The sequence below is a fragment of the Sus scrofa genome, chromosome 15 (assembly GCF_054392235.1).
Source record: "Sus scrofa isolate SSC_HxYL_T2T_F1_AM1 chromosome 15, Sscrofa_HxYL_maternal_Yorkshire_Landrace_v2.0, whole genome shotgun sequence".
NCBI classification, from domain to species: Eukaryota; Metazoa; Chordata; class Mammalia; order Artiodactyla; family Suidae; genus Sus; species Sus scrofa.
The window spans coordinates 124,011,328-124,028,141 of record NC_139397.1 but is presented as its reverse complement, the minus strand read 5'-3'; the positions used below and the strand labels follow the sequence as shown (position 1 = coordinate 124,028,141).

At 40.3% G+C, this 16,814-nt stretch overlaps 1 long non-coding RNA gene across 1 annotated transcript in view; it reads right to left on the bottom strand.

Moving 5' to 3' along the window:
* Positions 1 to 5,541: 5,541 nt before the first annotated feature.
* LOC146396106 (uncharacterized) overlaps positions 5,542 to 16,814 on the bottom strand; it is a 271,106-nt gene continuing 259,833 nt past the window's right edge. Inside the window, exon 3 of the long non-coding RNA XR_014829120.1 lies at positions 5,542 to 5,734. This is a non-coding gene — a long non-coding RNA (uncharacterized LOC146396106). The remainder of the gene's footprint in view (positions 5,735 to 16,814) is intronic.

Sequence of the window (16,814 nt, the reverse complement as noted above, 5' to 3'; positions counted from 1 at the left end):
ATCAATTCTACTTTTAGTAATTGGCTTTCTACTCAAAGGAAGACTTCTCTAGCCTTCCTATTTATTTATTTATTTATTTATCTATCCAACTTCACTAAGATATAACTGGCATGTAACATTGTAAAAGTTTAGAGTATACAAAGTCATGACTTGATTACATGAACATATTGCGAAATGATAGCTACAAGAAGGTTAGTTAACACCTACAACATCTCCTATAATTGCAATTGTGTGTGGGGGGGTAACATTTGAGATCTATTCTTTTAGCAACTTTCAAGTACATAACAATATTGTTAACTATGGTTAACAATAACAATATTAATATATAGCACTAACATGCTGTATACTAGCTCCCCGGAACTTATTCATCTTATAACTGGACCTTTGTACCCTTTGATCAATATCTCCCCCACTTTCCTCACCCCTGGCAACCACCATTCTACTCTCTGTTCCTATGAGTTTGGCTTTTTTAGATTCCACATAAAAGCAAAAATGTACAGTACTTGTTTTTCTCTGACTTATTTTACTCAGCGTTGTGTTCTCAAATTCCATCCATGTTGTTGCCAGTGGCAGGATTTCCTTTCTTAAGGTTGAATAATATTCCTTTGTGTATATATATCACATTTTCTTTATCCATTTACATGTGGATGAAGACAACCTGATTCACTGATTTCACTTCCTTCAGGTCTAAGCCCAGAAGTAGGACTGCTGAATCATATGGTATTCTAATTTTCAGGAAACCTCATACTGTTTTCTGTCATGGCTGTATCTTTTTATGTTCTCATCAACAGTGTACAAAAGTTCCAATTTCTCTACATCTTCATCAATACTTGAGTGTTACCTCTTACTTTTTGGATAATAGCTATTCTAACAGGTATGAGGTGATATCTGATTATGGTATTAATTTGTCTTTACCAGATAATTAGTGATGTTGAGCATCTTTTCAAGTACCTGCTGGCCTTTTTTATTTTTTAATTTATAGGGCTGCACCTGCAGTATACGGATGTTCCCAGGTTGGGGTCGAATTGGACAGCTGCAGCTGCTGGTCTATACCACGGCCATTGCAATGCAGGATCCAAGCCACATTTGTGACCTACACTGTGGCTCATGGAAATGCCAGATCCTTAACCCACTGGAAGAGGCCAGGGATAGAACATACATCCTCATGGATACTAGTCAAGTTTTTAATCTTCTGAGCTACAACAGGAACTCCCCTACTGGCCTTTTATATATCTTCTTTGGGAAAATGTCTATTTAGTTTCTCTACCCATTTTTTTTTTTTTATTTTCCCACTGCACAGCAAGGGGATCAAGTTATCCTTACATGTATACATTACAATTACATTTTTTTTCCCCACCCTTTGTTCTGTTGCAACATGAGTATCTAGACAAAGTTCTCAGTGCTACTCAGCAGGATCTCCTTGTAAATCTATTCCAAGTTGTGTCTGATAAGCCCAAGCTCCCAATCCCTCCCACTCCCTCCCCCTCCCATCAGGCAGCCACCAGTCTCTTCTCCAAGTCCATAATTTTCTTTTCTGAGGAGATGTTCATTTGTGCTGGATATTAGATTCCAGTTATAAGTGATATCATATGGTATTTGTCTTTGTCTTTCTGGCTCATTTCACTCAGGATGAGAGTCTCTAGTTCCATCCATGTTGCTGCAAATGGCATGATGTCATCCTTTTTTATGGCTGAGTATATATCCATTGTGTATATATACCACATCTTCCGAATCCAGTCATCTGTCGATGGACATTTGGGTTGTTTCCACGTCCTGGCTATTGTGAATAGTGCTGCAATGAACATGCGGGTGCATGTGTCTCTTTTAAGTCGAGCTTTGTCCGGATAGATGCCCAAGAGTGGGATTGTGGGGTCATATGGAAGTTCTATGTATAGATTTCTAAGGTATCTCCAAACTGTTCTCCATAGTGGCTGTACCAGTTTCCATTCCCACCAACAGTGCAGGAGGGTTCCCTTTTCTCCACAGCCCCTCCAGCACTTGTTATTTGTGGATTTATTAATGATGGCCATTCTGACTGGTGTGAGGTGATTACCCATTTTAAAATAAGATTTTTTTTTTCATATGGAATATAGTTCTAATAACTGCTTCAATGTCTTGTTCTACTAATTCCAAAATCTGTGCTATTTCTGGATCATTTTTGATTGACTGATTTTCTCCTCCTTAGGGAAAGTTGTCCTTTCCTGCTTCATTGCAATACTGTGTAGTTTATTATTAAATACCAGATAATTTGCTATTGAGTTGTATGGGTTTCTCATATATTTTAAATATGAACCTTATCCCATAGATGGTTTGCAAACACATTCTCTCATCTTTTCCTTTTGTTGACATTTTTGCAGTGCAGTTTTAGTTTAATGTAGTTTTTCAGTTGTTTATTTTTGCTTTTTTTTTTTTTTTTTTTTTTTTTTTGTCTTTTGGGGCCACAGCAATGAGGTTCCCAGGCTAGGGGGCAAATCGAAGCTGCAGCTGCTGGCCTATAAACCACAGCCATAGCAACACCAGATCCAAGCCCTGTCTGCGACCTACACCACAGCTCATGGCAACGCTGGATCCTCACCCCACTGAGCAAGGCCAGGGATCAAACCTACATCCTCACCGATGCTAGTCAGATTTGTTTCTGCTGAGCCACGACAGGAACTCCTATTTTTGCTTTTGTTGCTTGTGCTTTCGGTATCATATCCAAAAAAGTTGCTGCCAAGACCAAGGTCAAGGAGGTTTTCCTCTCTATTGTCTTCCAACAGTTTTACAATTTTAGGTCTTACATTTAAGTCTTTAACCCATTTCAAGTTAAGTTTTGTGAGCGGTGTTAGACAGGAGTCAAATTTTCTTTCACATGTAACTATCTAGTTTTCCCAACACTATTTATCAAAGAGACTATCCTTTCCCCATGGAGTATTCTTGGATCCTTTGTGAAATACTAGTTGACTGTCAATGTGTGGGTTTATTTCTGGACTCTCTATTCTGTGGTTCTGTGTGTCTATTTTTATGCCCGTACCATACTGTTTTAATTACTATGGCTTTCTGTTCCTGTAGTGAGGACCACAGCAAGTCAGCCACCTGATCATGAGCTTGTCTTGCCAAACTAGCTCTCCTTGGTCTTGGACTGCACCTCAGTTTCACAGTCTCCTACCTGATATCCAATCTCCCTTGGAGGCACTTTTTTTGTAGACCTTTACAATTTTTTCAATGTTATGCTGGTATCACGCTGCCTTAATTAGAGTATCTTTATAATAAGTTTTGAAAGTAAGCATTATAAGGAGTTGCTATCATGGCTCAGTGGTTAACAAATCCGACTAGGAACCATGAGGTTGCAGGTTCGATCCCTGGCCTCGCTCAGTGGGTTGAGGATCTGGCGTTGCCGTAAGCTGCGGTGTAGGTTGCAGACTTGGCTTGGATCCCGAGTTGCTGTGGCTCTGGCGTAGGCCAGATGCGTATTAAGATCTTCCTATCCGTTGAGGCCAGAGTCTTACAGGGAATTTCCGAGATTCAAAATCCAGGAGTTCCCGTCGTGGCGCAGTGGTTAACGAATCCGACTAGGAACCATGAGGTTGTGGGTTCGGTCCCTGCCCTTGCTCAGTGGGTTATCGATCCGGCGTTGCCGTCAGCTGTGGTGTAGGTTGCAGACGCGGCTCGGATCCCGCGTTGCTGTGGCTCTGGCATAGGCCGGTGGCTACAGCTCCGATTGGACCCCTAGCCTGGGAACCTCCATATGCCGCAGGAGCGGACCAAGAAAATGGCAAAAAAAAAAAGAAAAGAAAAGAAAGTAAGCATTATAAGCCCCCAAACTTTCTTCTCCTTTTTCAAAGCTTTTTGATTATTCCAGCCCCTTTGTATTTCCATATAAATTGGAAAATCAGATTGTCAATTGCTACAAAAACAAACATAAAAAAACCTCTACTGGGATTCCTAATGGGATTATAATTTAAGGAGAACTGGCATTTTATTAATACCTAGTCTTTTAACTCATTAGCATAATACATTTCTCCATTCAGTTGTCTCTTTTTTTAAATTAAACTATAGTTGATCTACAATGTTGTGCCAGTTTCTGCTGTCTCTTTTTTTTTTTTTTTTTTTTTTCCCACTGTACAGCAAGGGGGTCAGGTTATACTTAGATGTATACATTGCAGTTACAGTTTTTTCCCCCACCCTTTGTTCTGTTGCAACATGAGTATCTAGACAAAGTTCTCAGTGCTACTCAGCAGGATCTCCTTGTAAATCTATTCTAGGTTGTGTCTGATAAGCCCAAGCTCCCAATCCCTCCCACTCCCTCCCCCTCCCATCAGGCAGCCACCAGTCTCTTCTCCAAGTCCATAATTTTCTTTTCTGAGGAGATGTTCATTTGTGCTGGATATTAGATTCCAGTTATAAGTGATATCATATGGTATTTGTCTTTGTCTTTCTGGCTCATTTCACTCAGGATGAGAGTCTCTAGTTCCATCCATGTTGCTGCAAATGGCATGATGTCATCCTTTTTTATGGCTGAGTATATATCCATTGTGTATATATACCACATCTTCCGAATCCAGTCATCTGTCGATGGACATTTGGGTTGTTTCCACGTCCTGGCTATTGTGAATAGTGCTGCAATGAACATGCGGGTGCATGTGTCTCTTTTAAGTCGAGCTTTGTCCGGATAGATGCCCAAAAGTGGGATTGCAGGGTCATATGGAAGTTCTATGTATAGATTTCTAAGGTATCTCCAAACTGTTCTCCATAGTGGCTGTAACAGTTTACATTCCCACCTCTGCTGTCTCTTTTAATTGCATTGTTTCCAATGAGAAGTCTGGGGTTATTCTTATCTTCTTCTTTCCATGTGTCTTTTTTCTCTGCCTGCTTTTATGGTTTTTCTCTTTATCACTGATATTAAGCAATTTGGTTATCATATAACTAAGTATAGTTTTCTTTAAATATCTTATGCTTGGAGTTCATTGAGCTTCTTGGATCTGTGGGTTTAGAGTTTTCATCAGGTTTGGAAACTTTTTAGCCATTATTTATTTGAATTTTTTTAAATCTGTCTCCACTTACCTCACATTACATATGTATTAGGCTATCTGAATTTGTCCCAAGTTCACTGAAGCTGTGTTTACTTTTTTTCATTCATTTCATTAAAAACTATTGTTTAATAAGTTTAATAGTTTTTATTGCTATGTTTTAAAATTCACTAATCTTTCCTTCTGCAGTTACTAAGCTTAATTCTATCCAACATATTTTTTATTTCAGACATATTTTTAATCTTTAGAAGTTTGTTTTGAGTTAAAAAAATTTTTTTCATGACTCTCCCTAATTATTCATACTTTAACCTACCTTCCTAAATATATGAAATATAATTACAACATCCATTTTGATGTCCTTGTCTACTAGTCTATAATCTGTGTTATTTCTGAATCTATTTCTGTTGATTGACCTTTTTCCATTATGGTTCACATTTTCCTACTTTCTTGTATATGTGGTCATTTTTTTTATTGGATATCAAACATTGCTAATTTTACTTTGTCAGGTGGTGGATTTTTCCTCCACATTTCCTTTTTTTTTTTTTTTTTGTCTTTTTGCCTTTTTTCTAGGGCCGCTCCCTCGGCATATGGAGATTCCCTAGGTAGGGGTCGAATCTGAGCCATAGCCACTGGCCTACGCCACAGCCACAGCAACAGCAACGCAGGATCCGAGCCCCGTCTGCAACCCACACCACAGCTCACGGCAACACTGGATCCTTAACCCACTGAGCAAGACCAGGGACCGAACCCGCAACCTCATGGTTCCTAGTCGGATTCATTAACCACTGCACCACAACGGGAACTCCTCCCCCACATTTCTACAAATAGTCTTTTTTTTTTTTTTTTTAGGGCCACTCCCATAGCATACGGAGGTTCCCAGGCTAGGAGTCAAACAGGAGCTGCAGCTGCCGGCCTGAGCCACAGCCACAGCAACGTTGGATCCAAGCCACGTTTTCAACCTACACCACAGCTCACGGCAACATTAGATCCTTAACCCACTGAGCGAGGCCAGGGATCGAACCTGCGTCCTCACGGATACTAGCCGGGGTTGTTAACACTGAGCCACGATGGGAACTCCCTCTACAAATATTCTTGAGCTTTGTTCTTATAATAAAGATACTTGGAAAAAGTTTTATTTTTTCAAGGCTTGCTTTTCTGCTTTTTTTATGTGGGGCCAGAACAGCTTTTGATCAAGAGCTAATTTTGTCCCAGTGCTACACAGCATTATCCCTCCGAGTACGCTGACATCCATAGCTAACGACAGCTACCCATTCTTGCTGGTGGGGATACAAACTCTCCCAGGGGCTACGTGAATCCCCATGATTTCTCCTTCTAATCCTTTTAGGTAGTTCTTTCCCCAAACTTGAGCAGTTACCTCGCACACATATGCTATTCAGTATTCAAGTGAAAACCCAAAGAGGATGCTCTGCAGACTTTTAGCGCTTTATTTCTGTACAGTCCTCTCCTCTTTGCTACTGAGCCCCATGAATGCCAACTGCTGCAGCTTCCTTGGGCTCATGATGCCACCTCCTCATAGCCTCCAGGGGGAATCCAGTCCCTAGTCTGTTTTGTCCAAAAGCAAACATTTCTTAATAACATTCTGAAGAAGAAGGAAGGAAGAAAGACAAAAGTAAGAAAACCAGTACTTTTTAAGGAAGAGAATGGAAGGGTAGGGAAAGAGAAGTAAAAGAGAAAGTGGTAAAGTTTCTTACAGAATTTTTTTGATAACATTAGAGAAAGCTTATGACACAATTTTTTTTTTTTTTTTTTTTTTTTTTTTTAGTCTTTCTAGGACTGCACTGACAGCATATGGAAGTTCCCAGACTAGGGGTCGAATCAGAACTACAGCTGCCAGCCTACACTGCAGCCACAGCAACACCAGATCCTTAAGCCATTGAGCGAGGCCAGGGATCAAACCCTCATTCCTCATGGATACTGGTCAGGTTTGTTACTGCTGAGCCACAAAGGGAACTCCAACATTTAATTTTTTAAAGAATACAAAATTGTACGTACAATAGGGTCTCCATTACGAAAACACACACACACACAAATCTGGGCCAGGACTAAGAAAGATACTTAAAACATTTACCCTTTGAAATAAGATTTTCGTTTTTCTGTATTTTCTAATGTTTTAAAAGCAATAATTAAATAGCATTTTTGTAATAAAGAGGAAAAATATAACTGCGATAAACTGGATTCACTTTAAAATAAGAAGGAAAATAAGGAGGAAAAGAGATCAAAATGTTCCAAATTTTGTGACAATTTTTTGGGGGTAGAAGGCTTTTGTGAGTTTTCATATGAAGATTGGAAAGTCCACGTATTTAACCTCCCAAAATTTTATCACTCATCACTACCACCACTAAATGCAGCCATCAAAGATAAAAGAGACTTGTAATTCCAGAGTTCCCTTCGTGGCTCAGTGGTTAACAAACCCAACTGATATCCTTGAGGACACAGGTTTGATCCCTGGCCTCACTCAGTGGGTTAAGGATCTGGTGATGCCATGAGCTGAGGTGTAGGTCACAGACGCAGCTCAGATCCCAAGTTGCTACGGCTATGGTGTAGGCCAGTGGTTACAGCTCCAATTTGACCCCTAGCCTGGGAGCCTCCCTATGCCACAGGTTTGGCCCTAAAAAGCAACCAAAAAAAAAAAAAAAAGAGAGAGAGAGAGAGACTTGTAATTCCAAAAAAGATGCTACATAATAGCTGTCTTCTCCGTAACACTGATTTAAAGATTCTCCAATAATACTGACCAAAGTCTCTCTGACATTTAAAATGAATGCCAGGGAGTTCCCTTTGTGGCCATAGTTAATGAGCCTGACTAGGAACCATGAGTTGCAGGTTCGATGCCTGGCCTCGATCAGTGGGTTAAGGATCTGGCATTGCTGTGAGCTGTGGTGTAGCTTGCAGATGCAGCTCAGATCCCGAGTTGCTGTGGCTGTGGCATAGGCTGGTGGCTACAGCTCCGATTTGACCCCTAGCCTGGGAACTTCCATATGCCATGGGTGCGGCACTAGAAAAGACAAAAAAATAATAAATGCCAGAAAAAAAGGCTCCAGCTCTGTAAATTCTCTCTCTCTCTCTCTCTCTTTTTTTTTTTTTTTTTTTTGCCTGCACCCACTACATACAGAAATTCCTGGGCTAGTGATGGAATCTGAGTCAGTCACAACATCCAGTCCTTAACCACTCAGCCACCAGGGAACTCCCTAGCTCTCTAAATACTTGACTTACTGCTATGATGCTACAAATAGCTTTTCAGAGGGATATAAAATTCAATGAAAAAATGGAAAGTTATTTTAAACAGCCCAAGAGCAAACAAACCTGTAAGGTTACTGCATATAAAAATCTAATTCTCTTTGCTAGACTTCTATGTAGTATGTCTTCCAACCACACCTCCTCTTCCATCTTGTATTGATAAAGTCAGTGTTTGTAGGATTTAAAGAGACTTTGCAGAAAGATGGTTTAACTACATGAACATCAACAAAATAAAAATAGTCTTCCCCCCAAAAAGCAAACATTTTGCCTCTTTGTTCACTGATTTCCCAGTAAAATTCAGTGTTTCTTCTTCTATGCAAACCTTGTATTTGCCATGGCTAACTCCATTTTCTGCTATTCTGTTCATACATATTAAAAGACTCAATGACATAATTGGGTTTGCTTTTCACTCGGTTGCTTAGGGCTTATAAAAATAAAACACAAATACCCACAGCTGTTCAAGGCAATCACTCAGCTCTTTGAGAGAAAAATACAGATATAGGGACAGGTGGCCTCAGTCTCAGCACAACATTCAGAATGAAGGGTGTAGGGACTGCAGCTGTATTTCCAGGAGAAGACAGCCAAGTCCCTGGCTCTCTAGGCTAACTATAGTTACATACAGACATGCAAGATCAAGGGAGTGATGTTTCTTGAATCTTGCTTCTCCTGGAAGTAGACCAGCCAATATCCAAAGTCTTCCTCTGAACAGACTCACAGACATGGAGAACAGACTTGTGGTTGCCAAGAGGGAGGGGGAGGGAGGGGGATGGACAGGGAGTTTGGGGTTAGCAGAGGAAAACTATTACATTTAGAATGGATAAGCAATGAAGTCCTGCTGTATAACACAGGAACCAATATCCTTTTGTGATAGAACATGATAGAACATGATAATGTGGGGAAAAGAATGAATATGTATGTATGACTGGGTCACTTTGCTGTACAACAGAAATTGACAGAACATTGTAAAGCAACTGTACCTTAATTTAAAAAAAAAAAAAAACACGGAGTCCCCATTATTGTTCCGCAGTAATGAACCCAACTAGTATCCATGAGGATGCAGATTTGATCCCTGGCCTCGCTCAGTGGGTTAAGGATTCAGCATTGCCCTGAGCTGTGGCTGTGGTCAGCAACTCTTGCTTTGATTTGACCCCTAGCCTGGGAACTTCCATATGCCACAAGTGCAGCCCTAAAAGGAAAAAACAAACAAAAAACACAAAGTCTTCCTCTGGGGGAGTACCTCAGGATTTCTGAATACCCAGTGGAGGAAGTTCAACAATTCAGAAAATGAGGATTTAACAGCGAACTGACTTGTGGGGGTGAGGTTGGTAAAGAATATACTAGGAGATCTATCTCCCTTTCTGCAGCTAGCCTGACTGCAATAACCTGGCTTTTCTAAATACAATTGAGCCAAGGCATGAAGACAGAGCAAGGGAAGGTGACAGCTCACCTGGACTGGAAGGAGAGTAACTAAGTGCATCATATTGTCTGGCTCTACTGATCTGTCTTAACAGACAGCATCCAGCTTCACACTCACAGCATCAAAGCTCCTGACCACTCCCCAGAGGATGTGACATCACAGAAGGCTGCCCTCCCTGCCCCGAGTTCCCTTCAAATGTGGCTACCCCCAGAGCTTGCCTCATGACCTCCTGAATCTCAGAACTCCACAATGGTTTTCAGCTTTATGTACATGTCTCACTTCAGATTCCCCAGCCAATTGGGATGGGAGGCCCCAATCTATCTCTCAGTCCCAATGGCCTCAGCCCTGGCCAGGTCATGCTTCTCCAAAGCGGTAACTGAATCAAATGGAAGCTGAAGTTTTTATACCATCTTTCTACTCTAAAATACAAGTAAACCTTTCCAAAGCAATTCAGCCACTGATGTATGAGCTATATTGGCACATCTCAAATATTTTTTATGGCAGCCCATTTACCTGATTCATTTCTAATTTCCCATGGAAAAAGAATTTGAGAAGAATAATCAACATGACGATACAAGGAAAAAAAAATCTAACAAAGGGAAACCCTAGTGGTAATTTTTCATATATGTTAATAAATACATATTAAATGAATGGATGTAGGTATTAAATGAATGAACCAATTCAAGTCAGAACTGATTATGCACTCATAAAGAGCCCTCCTTCCGGAGAGCTCCCTGGTGGTCTAGTGGTTAGGATTTGGCACTTTCACCACTATGGCCTGGGTTCAATCCCTGGTCTGGGAACTGAAATCACACACCAAGCAGCTGTATACCATGGGGGTGGGGGGAATAAAGATCAGCCCTTCCAAACTCTATGGACATTCTAATCATCTCCTTTTATGAATTCCAAATTTTAGTTATCCTTAAGAGGCTAGAGAGTCCTGGGAAGATGGTCAAGTAGGATACACCAGGAAGCAGTCTCCTCACCCAGAAAAAAATTGCACAGACAGAATCTCATCTGATGCAGCATTTTTGGGAACTCTGGAGTCTATGGAGCTCGAAACTTCCATAGAAAATCTTAGACAGTAAACTGTGGTTCATTTCAGTCCATTTAGCTCTTGGCACAGTAGCAGCTACCCATCCTCCACCCTACAGCCCCATGGCAGGAAGCTGTGAAGTGTTCTGAGAGCACCTTGTATACAAATTATGGGAGCCAGGATGAGGGGGAAAAAACCACACACCAAACACCAAAGTGCTCTGATACGTGATCAGTGATTTCTGATCACAGAGGTGCAAACAAAAAGCAGCAGTCACTGCTGTCATGCCTCTCTTTATTGTTGCAAACCACTAACTAGGGATGAAGTTATTTCTATGGAGCTTTAAAAGCTAGCACCTTACAACTATAAATGTAATAAAATTCATTGAGTATTATAAAATTTTAAAAAAATTAATTTAAAAAATAAAATATCATGGGAATAACTATATGGAAAAGAAAAGAAAGTGTAACCTTTTGGGGAGATTGAAGAGAAAAATAAAATTAACCCAGTTTACACTAGTTTATCATCAGGCAGAGTCTAGCCAAAGGGATATCTGTGTGGGATCCATAAAATGTGTTCTTAAATAAACATTGTTGGTGTTGCTGCTCCCCCCCCAAAAAAATTAAATTTTAAAAAGCTAGCATCTTTTCCACCTCTTTCATTTTTCTTTTCTCCTTCTTTTGGGAGCAATACACTAAATACAAGGGCATTCAAAAGCAACCACATATGCAGGGGAAATTAGAGAGTCACCATATATGCCCAGGCAGAAGCACATGCTTTGAAAAGATCTGAGAAGACTTTGTTTACATACATCTCAGGCTGAAATTTGGTCCAGACAGCCTATAATAATAATAAATTTAAAAAAAAAAAAACAGTAAACCCTAGAGAAGGAGAAGAATCTGATTTCCAGCGTTATCATATAATTAGATTCAATTTATTCAGTTTTTAACAACCAAAAAAAAATCACTGGTCACATAAAAAAACAGAAAATATAGCCCATTCAAAGAGAAAAAAGTAAGCCAACAGAAACTGCCTCTGAAAAAGACTTGCTAGCAGATCAAAACAAGTGTTTGTAGTAGGAAAATACTTTAAAAGAAACTGCTCAAAAATTCTCAAAGAATTAAGGGGAGATATAGAGAAAGTTTTAAAAAATGATGTATGGACAAAATGGAAATATCAATAAATGGAAAACTGGGAGTTCCCATTGTGGCTCAGTGATAACAAACCCAACTAGTATCCATGAGGATGCGGGTTTGATCCCCGACCTTGCTCAGTGGATTAAGGATCCGGCATTTCCATGAGCTGTGGTGTAGTCACAGATGCGGCTCAGATCCAGCATTGCTGTGGCTGTGGTGTAGGCCCACAGCTACAGCTCCAATTAAACCCCTGGTCTGGAAACTTCCATATGTCATGGGTTCAGCTCTAAAAAGACAAAATAAAATAATTAAAATAAAATATAAACAAAAAACCTAAAATAAACCTAAAAAGAAATTCTTGAGCTGAGACGTACAATAACTGAAATGAAAAATTCACTAAAGGGAGTCAAAGGCAGGTTTGAGTCGGCAGAATAGGCAGCAAACTTGAAGAAAGGACAATAGAAATTATGAAAATCTAAGGAATAGAAAGAAACAAGACTGAAAAAAGCTGAAAAGTGCCAAAGGGACTGTGGGACACCATCCAGCAGAGCAGCACATGCACTGAGAATGTCTGAAAAGGAGAAGAGAGAGAGAGAAAGGAGGAGAGAAAACATTTAAATAAATGACAGCTGAAAACTTTCCAAATTTGATGGATGACACGAATTTAAACATCCTGGAAGTTCAATAAATTCCAAGTTGAATGAACTCAGAGACCCACACTGTGACATATTAAAATCAAACTGGTCAAAAGACAAAGAAAGAATGTTGAAATCAGTAAGACAGAAGCAACATATCACATGTAAGAAGATAATCATCTTATTTCTCATTAGAAACTTTGGAGGCCAGAGGGCAGTGCACTGACATATTCAGAGTGCTAAGAGAAAAAAGTGTCAACCAAGAATCCTATCTCGAGGAAAACTGTCCTTTAAAAGTGAAGAAGAAGAAAAAAAGTGTCCATCTCTAGATAGACAAAAGAAAAGAGAGTTTATTACCACTAGACTTGTTATGCAAGCAAGGCTAAAGGGAGTCCTGCAGGTTGAAATGAAAGGACACTCCACTCCACTGTATGAAGAAAAAAAGGTCTCAGTAAAGGTAAATACAGGAACGATTATAAAAGGTGGTATTAGTGTAACAGTTGCTTACAATTCAATTTTTATTTTCTGCATGATTATTTCTTTTGGTCTTTTTAGGGCCACACTCACAGCATATGGAGGTTCCCAGGCTAGGGGTCAAGTGGGAGCTGTAGCCGCCAGCGTACACCACAGCCACGGCAACACCAGCCACATCAGATCCGAGCCCACGTCTGCCACCAACACCACAGCTCATGGAAATGCTGGATCCTTAACCAACTGATCGAGGTTAGGGATCAAACCTGCGTCCTCATGGACACTAGTCAGATTTGTTTCCTCTGAGCCATAATAGGAATTCCTATTTTCTACATGATTTAAAAGACTAATACATTTTAAAAACAATCATTAGTCTAAAAGCTAATATTATTGTAACTTTGGTTTGTAACTCCACATTTTGCTTTCATAATTTAAAAGACTGAACCAGTAATCAAAAATCTCCTGACAAAGAAAAACACTGGACCTGAAAAGTCCAAGACTAGATGGTTTCACTAGTGAATTTGACTGAGAATTTAAAAAGCTAATCAGGGCAGAAGTTGAATGTGTAATGGGAAGGAAGAATTTTGTTGGGCCAGGGTCAAATGGGAGTCAAAACCAGACTTAAGGAGGTTTCCACAGTACTGGTCAGGAGTGGAGTGAGACCTGGTCAGCCAGAGAAAGCCCTGGGCCCTGATCAAACTAGAGGTCAAAACACAAAATTACACTGGGCAATGGCTTCACCCTCAAATGCATTCAGGCCCAGCACTCATCATGCAGATAACTGATATCACTAAAAACCACTTCGTTTTTAGAAGACATAGGTGTATGAAAATAAGCACTCCTTCCACTCAACACCGTAAGATTATATAAGCAAATATACCAAATCACCTTGGAGTGAAGCAAAAGGAAAGAAGAGGGGTATAAATGAAAATACCAGAGTTCCCTGGTGGCTTGGTGGGTTAAGGACCCAGCATTGTTACTGCAGTGGCTCAGGTCGCTGCTATGGCAGCAGGTTTGATCCCTGGCCCAAGAACTTTCGAAAAGATCAAAGGCCAAAAAAACTATTTAAATTGTTTCATATTCATAAGTTCTTTTGTTTTTTTTTTCAGTAATACATTTATATTTTGGCCCTGTTAAAGAATTATATGTTAGGGAGTTCCCGTCGTGGCGCAGTGGTTAACGAATCCGACTAGGAACCATGAGGTTGTGGGTTCAGTCCCTGCCCTTGCTCAGTGGGTTAACGATCTGGCGTTGCCGTGAGCTGTGGTGTAGGTTGCAGACGCGGCTCGGATCCCGCATTGCTGTGGCTCTGGTGTGGGCCGGTGGCTACAGCTCCGATTCAACCCCTAGCCTGGGAACCTCCATATGCCTCGGGAGCGGCCCAAGAAATAGCAACAACAACAACAACAACAAACAAAAAAAAAAGACAAAAGACAAAAAAAAAAAGAATTATATGTTAGGCAAGTGATTTGCCGTTGATGTATTAAAAATAGAGAATAATTTTTTTAAAAGTATGGTATTTCAAATGCTGAACATCAAAGCTGATCTGGTAATCAATGGAAAAAAATAGAGAACAGATGCTGTCACTTTGTCTCAAGATGCTTAACTTTAGGTTTAAATCATTGAATTGAGCTAAATTTGCTTTCTTCTTACTCCTACCTTGTAAAGACTACTGCTTCAGTTTTGGAGAACTAAGAAATCTGCATTTTCTTCACACATTCAAGTGACAGCAATAGAAAATTGAGAGATTTCGCAGCTAATGAACAAAAGAACTCTGGTGGGCTATGATTTGGAACCATGGGTCTGTACGTTTCATTTGAATACCACCTATTACTGTCTTTGGCTGGTCGTAGAGTGATTGATCTTACAGACCACCAGAGCTTAGTACTTACATGTTTCCACCTTCCTTATGTTACAAATGAGGAAAGAGACATTATTTGTTCATCCCAGTTTTGTTCCTTTAAGATACCACCCTCACCACACAAGGCATGCCAGGGATCCTATGAACGAGGTCCCCACCAGGTTACATGGATCCCCCACGTTCACCTGCCCTGCACTCCCATCCTGTTCCAGCCTCTCACTCTCTGTTAGCGCTTCATCCAGAAGCTCCATCTGATGCATAACTCAGTGCAGTGTCTCCCCCTTCAGTGATTCTGACTGCAGAGCCAGCTCCATTTCTAAGCAGTTGCTCTTGCTTTGGGTTCTGCAATAAAATGATCTTATGTGCAGCTTCTAGGTGATTTTGTTCCTAATGTGACCCAGTCCCCAAGACCTCACACCAGTATATTGACCAGTAGGCAACATTCTCAGGTCTGTTCTGACGTTGGCGATAAGAATAAGTATCTTTTTCGTTTTTCCACATCTTGAGCCCTTCAATTAGATTATAAATTTCTTGAAACAAGGATTATTCATCTTCACATTCTTCCCTATGTTACCTAATACAGTTCCTGGCATATAACTATTGACAAAAATATTGGTTAACTGATTTAAATCACTCTCTGATCACCAATATAACCCCCACACCATATTCTGACTGAGCAGAGTAGGCAGCTGCTGGCTTGATATAAATTTAGAATTTAGGAAAGCTCTCCCAGCCCAAGAGCTATTTCTCTCTGCCAGGATCCCTAAAATAACCACATTACTCACTCCTTTGAGTCAAGGTCTTGAAAATTCTTGTTAAAATGCAAATGTCACTTGAGCGGAATAACATGAAGTTATCAATACCTATTAATAACATAGAATATGATCAGCTTAGCAGAGAATATAAAAGATCCAGAGCATGGAAGGGCAGCCCCCAAATTTAGGACCTGATGAAATCAGGAACAGCATCTTAGCCATAGGTGGATGCATATTGAAAGGAACAAGTATCTCAGAGAACTCAAGTGAGGTGATAGTAAAAATGCACCTGATACACTGTACAAAATGGTTAATAGTATTAACAATAACGAATTTTTTTAGGTACATACTCTGTGTCAAATAGTTTCCTAGGGGCTTTACATATATTAACTCACTTTTCAATTTTTCATCTACAAAATAAGTATAATTATCATTCCACACCTTCGGTGGAAGAAACCAAGGCAGAGAGCCATTCAGGGATTTGACCCATGTCACACACCCAGTAAGGGGCTGGGCTGGAATTGTAATAAGCCGTCTGGTTCTAGAGTCTCTATGCTGAACTTCCAAACTGCAGCTTTTCATTGTTGTTTTCAGGAGTTCCCTGGTGGTACAGCAGGATGTCACTGCTGTGGCTTGGGTCACTGCTGTGACTTGGGTTGGACCCCTAGCCCAGAAACTTCCACATGTCACAAGCATGGCCAAAAAAAAAAATACCATACAAGGAAAAGGACAGTTTTTTCACAATATGGTAATTATTTCATAACATGGTCATTATGAGAAAGAGGGTCATTCAATCCTCTCTTTCTCACTCACCTACAATCCACAAGTCTCTCCATGAGTCTATTCCTTTCTATTTCTCCTACAAAGTAAGCCAAGTTCTCTTTCTTTTCTGGGAAGCACTCACCTGCTGCCAAGCACTGTGCCAGGACCTTACCTCATTTAATCCTTAGATAAAGCATTAATAATTTCTACACGAAGAGACTAAGGCATAGGAAGGTTCATTACCTGCACCCCCCCGAAAGTCATCCTGTAAATATTAATCCTGGGATTTGAACCCATAATAGCTGATTCCAGAGCTATTGCACATATTTCCCATGCGACCCAACAACACAGCTAAGCTAAGAGTTTCCGAACTTGCCTCCCTTTTGCTGGCCTTTCCCCCAGTCCGACTCCCACATCACAAAGCCTAAGGTCTCCCCTCCTGGCTCCTAATCTATCATTCAAGGAAGTGGATGCTGA